This window comes from Mustela nigripes, chromosome 13, assembly GCF_022355385.1.
Source record: "Mustela nigripes isolate SB6536 chromosome 13, MUSNIG.SB6536, whole genome shotgun sequence".
NCBI lineage: Eukaryota > Metazoa > Chordata > Mammalia > Carnivora > Mustelidae > Mustela > Mustela nigripes.
Window position 1 is genome coordinate 47,888,693 of NC_081569.1, and position 10,595 is coordinate 47,899,287.

Consider the following 10,595-nt stretch of genomic DNA (forward strand, 5'->3'; position numbering starts at 1 on the left):
GGGACCACTGTGCTTCAGTTATTCGATGAGCATCTGCTCTGTATCCCCCCCTGGCTTGGGGTCTGGGGCCACTGGTGTTTGACACTGGAATGACGCTTCCCAGTTTCCGTCTACTTGACTCTTCTGATCTTCACAGCAGCTCTACATGCTATGTTCTAATATTATTTCCATGTTCAAGAAGAGTAGTCAGCTCCAGACCAATGACATGCTCAAGGTCACTCGGCTGGCATGATGGGGAAGACACACAAGGACGTAGATTTTCTGAGTCCGGAGCTGGAGGACCACATGCTCCCAGTTCCCACCCCTGCCAGACTCAGTGCTGGGCAGAGTCTGGTCTGAGAGGGAGGTCTGGGGCCCATGATGAGGCAAGGGATGGTGGGCAGGGACTGCCAGGCCACCAGGAGACACTCCCTCTCTCATCAAGACAGGGTCATCGTGGAGCAGAGTGGCCGGGTGGACACCACAGGAAACTCAGCAGAACCAGAGGAAAGCAAGGACCGTCTTAGAAAAGAGGGCTGGCGAGGGAATGGCAAAGGGTGGGCAGAGGAGCGGTGAGCTGGACGCCAGAGACGGGAGGGGTGGTCCCGGCTCAGTTCTGCCTCTAACTGCTGTGTGACCTTGAGAACTCGCTACTCCTCTCTGGCCCTCACTTTCTCCTTCTATAAAATGGAGGACTGAGACAATTTTAGGGTCCCTCCCTGGTCTAACGCTTCAGTTTCCTTGAGGCCAGCAGTTGAGAGAATGGGACAAATCACTAAGAGCACCCAGTGTCCAATTCAAGTAGTGCAAACCAGAATATGTCAGAAGGAAAACAGCATCTTGTGGGGTCTGGTTGCAGGAAAGGACTTTGGTCAAAGATGAGTTCGAACAAAGACACCTCTAGAGTTTCTGCTCTAGATCAACGCACCAAGTCCTGGGCTTGAAAAAAAAAAGTTCCCAGAGAGTCCATTTGTTGAGAGCTCCTGCTCCTGGCTGGGATGCTGAGAAAGACACATTCTACCTTGACAGGGACATCCTCCTCGCCAGGTCCAGGGGAGCAGATGAATGGATAAGGAAAACTGTCTCCTGTATGCCTCTGTCCCGCTGAATCCCCAATTCTGAGCCCAGCTGGCTCAAATTATCCAAGGTCAGGGTCAAATGCCATTTCCCCCATGGGGCCCATTTCCCCAGCAGCATTATTGAATAACCCATCAGTCCCTTATTGGTTGTCTTTAGGTCCTTTAGTTCTCATATACTAGAAAACATTCCAAGCCTGGTCTGTGATGCTGATCCCTCTGCCAGCTACTACTGCCTAGCCTACCATGTTGCTTTGGTGATTGTAACAACAAAGGAAAGCGAGCCCCTTTTATGGCTCTTTGAACCTGTTTCTATTGCCATGTTGCCCACCACTTACTTGCTCCTTCTTTGCTCCAGGTGAGGACATCTTAGGCTAAACTCCAGATCCTTCTCTTCTATGGAGAGGTCCCTCCTGGGCATGCCTAGAACTCCTTGTCCTGCACCCCAGGCAACATGAGTTTTCAGCAGAGTCCTACCCATGCTGAGTAGCTGGATCTCCTCAGTACTGGGTGCTGGGAGCCCAGAAATGGGAAGGAACCAGGCCTGCCCTTGAGGGACTCAGCCAGGAGTCCATCTATGGGCATCGTGTCACCCCCTGGGACACAGAACCCTTGGAGGCTGGAACGAGCTTCCCCTTCTGTTGGGTTCAGTGTGGGGTAAGTGGTTGTTTGGGGATTTACTGTCACCTGGGTTCTCTTCCAGTCAGATTCCTGAGACTCTGAGATGGGCTTGAGGCATTTTTAGACTCTCCTGGTGCTAAGCAAAATATCCTGAGTTGCCCGTGGACCACGTGGAATGTGGCTGCTTTTTCACTCTGGGAAATGGTGTCATAGTGAAAATACCCCCACCACGAGGCCCCTGCTTCCCAGCCTTACTGTCTGGAAGGGCCACACACACTCACTCACAGGGGCTGCCCAGAGCAGGAGCAGACACTTAGCCTGACCACAGGAAGCATTACCAGATTGATTTCCTCCCCGGCGGGAGTGTGGAACAGGGAGGGGAAGAGGGCCCTGTCTGGGATGCTGGCAGAAGCTCCTTGTTCCCTGTGCACATGTGTTTCTGTTTGGAAACCACCTGCAGCCTGTCTTTCCTTGGGATTTTAATTCGGTCGCGAACACAAATGGGTCAGCCTTACTCGGTGCAGGTGAGCAGGGCCAGATCTGAGCAGTCCTAAGAAGCTCCTGGCTCTGAGCCCCTCCTTTACACCTGGCTGTCACACCGCCAGCTACTTCCCATTAGTAGATAGCCCCTTTGGGTTGAGCCTGCCCTTGCCAGTACCCTCTTCATAGACCTACAGGTCCCTGGGTTTGGGATGCTAGCATGAACAGGGTTAACACACCTCATGAGGAAAACATGGGGCACTGGAAAGGGGCGGGGCTCAAGTGGGAGGAGGGCAGTGGGGGCACCCTGGATTGAAATCTGGGATTTCAAGGTCACAGTGATGAAGGCAAGATTCAAAAACCAGGAAGAGTTTGCTGGGAGCCTGAATCCAGCCAGCAGGTGGCAGCTGATGGCCTTCCTATCAAGCCCATTTTTCCTGAGCTGGGTCCCTTCTGCCACCTCCCACGCCACCCCAGAATTAATGATCCAATGGTAGGCACCAGGACTCCATGACAAAGCAGACACGCGGAAGAGCCAGAGCCTGAAATGCTCCAAGTACAGAAGAAGGGAAGCTCAAAAGGGCAGCCAGGCCCTCTCACTGCCCCGGCCCATTTGCCTCCAAGAAGCCGCCAGAGGAGGGCGCTCGCACCTCCTTCCTCCAAGGCCACCGACCCTGAAGTGCTGGAAAGAGACTGGATCTGGATTCTTGTGCGGCCCAACCCCTGACCTGCTCTGTGACCTTGAGCCGCATTCCCTTGCTCTCCCCGTTCCCTTAGGGACAATGACAAGGAGGACCTGGAGAGTCTGCAATTCCAGGAGGCTTGGGCCTGAGGAGGGGACTGAAGGAAGAGCTGGGGACAGGAAGCCTGGGGAAGAAGAAAAGGTGGGGTGGGAAGAGCAGGGGTTCAGGCCAGACCTCTGCTGCCTGCTGGTGACAGCCCAGCCCAACCCTGGGGCTCACTAGTGCCGACCCTGCCAGTGCCCAGGAAGTTACTGATGAGAGTAACAGGCACGGCCTGGGGCACAGGAAGAGGGGGTCACAGCCATACCACGGAAGCCCTAAATCCTTGCCCTTGGCGTCTGGGCTCGACTCGCTGCAACGGGGAGCCAAGGAAGGAATGGAAGCCGGAATGGGCAGTTCTTCCAGCTGCTGTGAGGGGAAGGAATCAGAGGGCAGCCCCAAAGCAGGAAGCCTGGCAGGGGCTGGTGAGACGTTCCAGGGAGTGGGAGGTAGGGGGCACAGAGAGCAGTCAGGGCAGCCTTCAGAATGGACATCTGGGGTTAGGCGGCTGGGGTCGGGAAGAGGGGCATAAGGGCTAGGGAGGGGGACATGGTAGAAGACCCCCCAGGAGGGGAACCCGAGCTGGGGTGCCAACAGATAGGGTCGGCCCCAGAGGTGGGCACGGCGCTTCCTACCTCTATTAAACCAGCGCCACCCAATAGGGGACTGAGAACAGCAGGACCACTGCGCCCTGCTTAGCAAGTGTCCTTTGGATTCTTTTTTAATACCTGCATTTTTCCATAATAAACAAAAATTTTTTAATAAAAGAGGAGGTTTTTTCTTTTTTTTCAGGTTACTTTAAACACATGTAAAAGCTTGAGATTTGCCACCAACTGTTTGCCTTGGGATGAAACCTCCAGACTCTGAATGTTCACTCTACCTGGTGTGGGTGCTGGGGCTTTTCCTACTATATCACCACAGCCCCTGGGGCCCAGAAGAGATGGCCCCTGTGAGTCGCTGGACGGGGTGAGCAGACTGAAGTCCGGCCAGGTGTTACTTCTGTCAGACACTTGGTGAATAGGGTCCTTTCCAGGAGGTTCCCAGCTCCCCGCCCCCGAGAAGCAAAGCTCACTCCCATGGATGCCTCCAGAAGCAAAGGCGGGACGGATTTTCCCTGGGCCCCGGCTCAGCCTTCTCTGGATCCTCTTGATGCTGACTGGGCCTTTCTTGATCCCTCGAGGTCCAGTGCCACCCACTGACCTCCTCCCACTTGACCCCAAGTGCCCCCAATCCCTAATCTTGCCTTTGGAGGAGCATGCTGAGCTGGCTCTTGACCCAACTTCAGCCGCTGCAGCCTAAACCCCATGACCCGCCACTGAACCCTTTCCTTCAAGTCAGAAGTCTTGGCTTTCAAGATTATTTATGGTCTCGGTCATGAATTTTTGAAAATCTGTTTGGAAACCCCAAAGCCAGGAGTATTGACTATGTGTTTATTTATGCATTCTGACTATCAGAATCCTGATCTTCCCTCAGGCAGTGAGTGCCTCTCGCTGGGGCTGGGGGGAGGGGAGGTCCATCGAGTAGAGGCCACTTCTAGGCCACCTGAGTAAGGCAAAGGGCCCGCAGAGACCACTGAGCTGAAAGCAAACAGGCTCATGAAGCAGCCCATAGGCCCTAACTGACCAATTACAACCAGGCACCATTTCTAAGATTTCCAAAAAAGGGAAAATTCCATAAATCCGCATACTCCCTCACTCTGCCCCATGACTATAGCCCCTTGCCACCGCCTCATCACAGTCTCCCCTCTGCTATCCTGCCCACTGCTCCCTTGCAGGGCATTCTACAAACTTCTTTTTTGTTCTGCCTTAGGTGAATTCACCGCCCCTGCCACCAGCCCTCATCCAATTGCGATACCCCATATTGGGGACCACCCCCCATCTGATCAGAGTGCCCCCACCCATCAGGGACTACAAAATCAACCACCGTTATTTCCAAAACCTACCCGCTCTACCCTGTACGATACGCACGCTTGTGCAAACACACACATATATCACTGGATCATTCAAGTGGCCGGAAAGAAGATCGTTCGGCCCTGGGAGAAATGTCATCAAGGACATGCGACTGGAGAACAGTGTTCTTTTGCTAATTTTCTGTCAACATCTGCTGGACAATGACATTCCATTAGGTGCCCGGGATAGAACACAGAATACAAGTCATCAGCCTTGGTTTTATTGAGGGATACAGATGTGCGCGCGAGGATTCACAATTCAGGGTAGTAAGGGGGGGTCTCAGAGCAGTATAGAGGAGCAATCAAAGCCTAGAAGACAGACCTCATGGTGATAGGTAATCTGAGTTTGATTTTTTATTTATGGAGATATGATTTACATGGAACATCGTGTAAGTTTAAAGTACATACACCATCGCATTAGCTAATACCTCTATCCCTTCACAGAATTGTCATTCTTTTTCGTGGTAAGAACATTTAAGACCTAGTCTGTTAGTAGTTTTGAAGTATATAATATGGCATCACATTACAATATACTGTAATGCAATATAGCATACAATTACCCTGTATAATAAATGGCCCTTAGATCCCCAGAACTTATCTATCAGTTGTAAGTTTGTACCCTTTGACCAACATCTCCACAGCCCCCCTACCTGCAAGCTTCCAGTAACCACTCTTCTGCTCTCCATTTCTACGAGTTCAGCATTTTTAGATTCCATACAGAAGTGGTATCCTATAATATTTGTCTTTCTCTGTCTGGCTTATCGCACTTAGCAAAAGGCCCTCAAGGTCCACCTGTGTTGTCACAAATGGCAGGATTTCTTTTTCTAGTAACCTGAGTTATTGAAGTGAAAGCAGTTTCCACTAGAGAAGCGAACAAGGCATTCCAGCCAGGGAACAGCATGTGCAAAGTCACAGAAGGGAACGGGCTGGTATCTGGCAGGGGAATGACAAAGGGCCTTGATTTTTTGCTGGAACCAAGGAGAAGGCAGGCGGGTGGATGGTCTGCAGAGGGCCTTATGCGCAGGCTACTTATATGAAGTGCACTTTTAAGCAATGGAAAGCCTCGGGAGGTTTTTAAGCAACAGAATGATCAGTCAGATGAAATCTGCATTTAAGAAAAAGCAATGGGGAGGGTGGAAGAGAGAGAAAGACTAAAGGCAAGGAGGCTGGTGAGAAGCTTCTGGGAGTTCCCGGTGAGATATGAAGGGGAAGTGAATTTGCAGATCAGGAGCCGTCGGGAGGGAAGTGGGCTGCCATGTATAGTAACACACCACGCTGTGTTGCGGAGAATTAGATTAAAGGAAGTATTCTTGGTGGGTCGTGACATCAATTTAGTGGGTTGCAACCAGCATGTTGTAGTAGAATAGAATAGAATTAAGTAGAATAGAAAAGAAATATTGGTATGCATCACACAAAATAAGGCTCAGTACCAAGGGAACTCTGTTCTGTAGCGTACATGTGCGTACCGCTCTACGTGCGTGTGAGGCAGGAGAGGGAGGCGTGGCATGTGTACTGACATGCAAAGCAAAAGACGGGTTTTTCTCTGTGGGTCGCCATCAACCACACTTGCGAGCCACTGATCTAGAACATGCTAATGGTGCAAAGCAGAGAGTAATTGCCAGTGGGATTCCCAGGAGAGAGAGATTCAATCCATGTGTGGCTGTCAGGGATGGCTCCCCAGAGGGTGTTGTGGAGTGGGGATTGGGCCTCCGAGGAGATTGGGGGAAGGATGGGAGCAGGGGAGGGAGCGTCCAAGGTGGAGAGAAGGCCTTGAGCCGTGGGTCTGCAGCTGCCCTGCTGGAGCCTTCCCCAGCCTCAGCCCCTTCTAACAGCCTCGAGATGGTTATCTCAGGGGGATGACAGTTGGTCTCAACCCAGAAAGGCATCTGCTGACAGCTCCTCTTTTCCTCCCGCTCTTCTGAAAAAGCAATCTGGCAAATAATCCACGTCTCTTTTGACCTCGTCCACAGGAGTATCAAGTTCATTCTCCAAACGGTTTACCTGACTAACAACAAGGGACATTTTCCATGGTCAGGAAAACTCTCAAAGGGAAGAGAACCGAATGAGCTGGGATCTGGGTTCAAGTTCGGGCCCAGAAATGCATTCATCTGGTCAATGACCACTTCTAAACTCCATTTTTGCCCATCATAAAATGAGCACATCGGAACCACCCAACCCTTCTCCCAAACCTGTGAGCACCTAAATCGAATGACAATGGGGTCACACCTAACTTACCATGAGTGCACACCAATTATTTTTCCCACCAGCCAGAAGGCCCAACCTAAGGTCAGATCTCACAAAGAGTAAACACAATTTGGCAAACCTGTCATTGTTGTAGCAGATAAGAGAAGCTATTACTTTATCAGCTGACACCAGAGTTCCTTTTAGGGAAGGAAATGTCTTTGTTTGGGAAAATACCTTGATAGGCCCCTTGGGGGGGGGGGGGGTAGAAGGGGAGGCTCTAAGGACATGGGTGGGGAGGGAAAAGACAAAGAGAGCTAAATAACTCTGCCGAGGCCATGAACAAGAATTTGAGGATGAGGAAGAACAAAGAGAAAAAAAGGAAAACTAAGCAAAATGCTCAAAGACTGAAAGTGGAAAGTTGGGGAAGCTTTTATTTTTAAGCTTTTTAAAAAAATTTTATTTATTTTTGAGAGAGACATGTGCACAAGCAGGGGGAGGGGCAGGGGGAGAGGGAGAGAGAATCTCAAGCAGACTCTATGCTACATGTAGAGCCTAACTCAGGGCTCCATCCCAGGAAACCAAGAGTCGGATGCTTTTAACCATGTGCCCGCCCCAGGTGCATGCGCACGCATGCACACACACACACGCACGCACAAAAAATATTAAATAAATTAAATTATATAAATAAATTTTTAATAAATTAAAATATAAATAATAAATTAAAAATAGACATATATATTTTAAAGTGAGATCTCTGACTGCAATTCTGCAATCCAGCCCTCTCTCCAATGTAATCCATTCCCCAGATCAGTAACGAATCTCCATTCCACAAAGCTACCTCCTGGGAGCAGGGTCAGGGGACGTCAAAGAGAAGGGGTGTGTTCAACTCCGGGGGCAGTTCTGGGATAGAGATAACGGGGTGGTCACAATTCAGCAAAGGAAGACATTGAGAGTCAGAGGTAACACTGAGAAATCCAAATCCAAGGAATTAACAGAAATCTTGGAGAATGCCTGGGTTTTCCCTGCGCTGGGAGGTGGCCTTCCGACCAATCCCGTGGAGAGTGGAGGTATTAGGATGAGCACAGTAGGTAACTGAAACCCTCAACCATCTGATTCTGATCACAAGAACCATTTTTCCAGGCTTCTCTCTGGCTGAAGTCAGTATTCTTTGGCTAGTATTGATTGAACTTCAGTCATAATTTAAGAATCAACCATGCAAGAGAGTACGGCGGCTTTTATCTTCTCTTTTCTGACTGTATCCTGACCAGTATATGCTCTGGGAAGTATTAATTCAATGCAGGTAGGTGGTTCCTTTATGATAATAACCCAGTGTATATGCATGCTATCTATAATTCTTCACCATCCTAGCTCATTGAATATTGGATCTTCACAATAACCCTACGAAGCAGGAAAGACATGGATTATCAATTTCATGTTAACAATGAGAACACTGAAGCCAAAAGAATCAAAAAATTAAATAGGTATGAGAAACAATTCCAATCTTAAGGAATGTCAGATTGAAAAAATATAAATGCATGAAAAGCCAAATAACAGCATTAAAGAAGTAGGAATAAATATAAAAATAAATGTTGTTGGGGTGGCTTGGCTGGCTCACTAGGTAGAGCATGTGACTCTTGATCTCAGGGTTGTGAGTTCAAGCCCCACGATGAGTGTAGAGATTACTTAAAAAAAAAATCTTAAAAAAAATTAAAACTAAAAAACGTTGTGAGGAAGAACACAATTGATGGAAAAATGGTAGAGGTCATTATGCATCCAAAAATCACAGTAGGGTCAGCTCAACCTTCTTATGACCCCACCCATTTCTGGCCAACCTCATGACCTCCCAAGGACTTCATTGTCTCCATCAAGATCACCATAATAGCTTCCTCACTAGTCTCTCTGACTCCAGGCTTTTTTTTTTTTTAAAGTGAGCATACAAAGTGTCAGGGATGGGGAGAGGGAGACAGAGAGTCTTTTTTTTTTTTTTTTTTGAGACAGAGAGTCTCAAGCAGGCTCCACACTCAGCGTGGAGCCCAATTCAGAGCCTGATCTCACAACCCTGAGATCATGACCTGAGCCCAAATCAGGAGTCTGGTGATGCTTAACCGATGAGCCATCCAGGTGCCCCTCCAGGCTTGTTTTTCTTTGTTTTCTCCAAATAGGATGACCTTTATAACATGCAAATTCATTCCTTCCCTCCCCTCCTTACTCTTCAGAGGGCTCCCCGCTGCCCTAATCTCAAGTAGAACTCTTCAGCCTCATCTACCTATCTGTCTTGATCTGGTCCTCTCATCTCCCAGGCCTCCTCTCTTGCCAGTTGTTGTCTGAAATCCTCTGCTCCTCAGACCCTGTTGTGTAATAAGAAAAATATCTGGGCTTTGTCTCTCTTCCTGGCACAAAGCTCCTAAAACATCTGGGATTTCCTGGATGAGAGGAGTGTCTTTTCTTCTTCATAAGAAGTCCCTTCCTGTCACACCTGAGCTTACACTAATGAAGTAACTTAGAGTGGGGTTGCTAGATCGCCTCAGGATGGGGCTGGTCACCGAAAAGACCCAGTGATCAGAAGGTTGGAACCTCCAGCCCCACTTGCAACCTCCTGGGAGCTGGGGAGGGGAGGCTGGAGTTGAGGTCCATAAAAACCTGGATAAGACCCTGGGAGAATTGTGTTGGGTAAACACACTCAGGTGTTGGAAGGGTGGTACACCCCAACTTCCTTCCTTCCTTCATTTTTTTTATTTTGAATATTTCATTGATTTATTTAACAGAGAGAGAGAACAAGTATGAGCAGTGGGGGAGAGGAGGAAGCTGGCTCCGCACTGAGCAGGGAACCTGATGTGAGGCTCCAACCCAGAACCCTGGGACCATGACCTGAGCCAAAGGCAGACACCCAATGGACAGAGCCACCCATGCGCACTGCCCACCCCCAACTTCATTTAGACAGAAGTTCCTGTGTAATAAACTATGGAAGGTAAGTAAAGTGCTTTCCTGAGTTCTGTGGACTGATCTAACAAATTATGGAGCCCAAGGTGATGGGAACTCCCAGTTTATAGCTAGTGAGAAGTATGGGTGATGTGAGACTTGGTAAGTGAGACTCGGTAGTGAGAGCAGTCGGAAGGACTGGGCCCTTCCGCTGTGGGGTTTGTGTGAACTCTGAGTGGTTAGTTTCCAAATCGACAGCAGCGGGTGGTGGAGAATCGGTCAGTGTCAGAAAACATCCCAGACAGATGGTTGTTCTGTTTCGCTTTCCCAGTTTCCTGAGCTGTGCCCCCAGGCCCACAGCCTCCTGGCCTTTGCACCCATCATCCTTTCTGCCTGCATCACTCCTGCCCACACTCCTGGTCCGGCTAATTGCATTCCATCCTTCATGTCTTCCTTTGATGCCTCCTCCCAAGAGAGGCCCTTCCCACCACTATGTACCAAAGCACCTACATCCTGCTGCTTCCTAACACCTTTGACTTCCCCTTCTACGACTGTCTTCTCCAAAAGCAAAGGTAGCTCTGTAACTCGCTGACAGGTGGGCTGCAT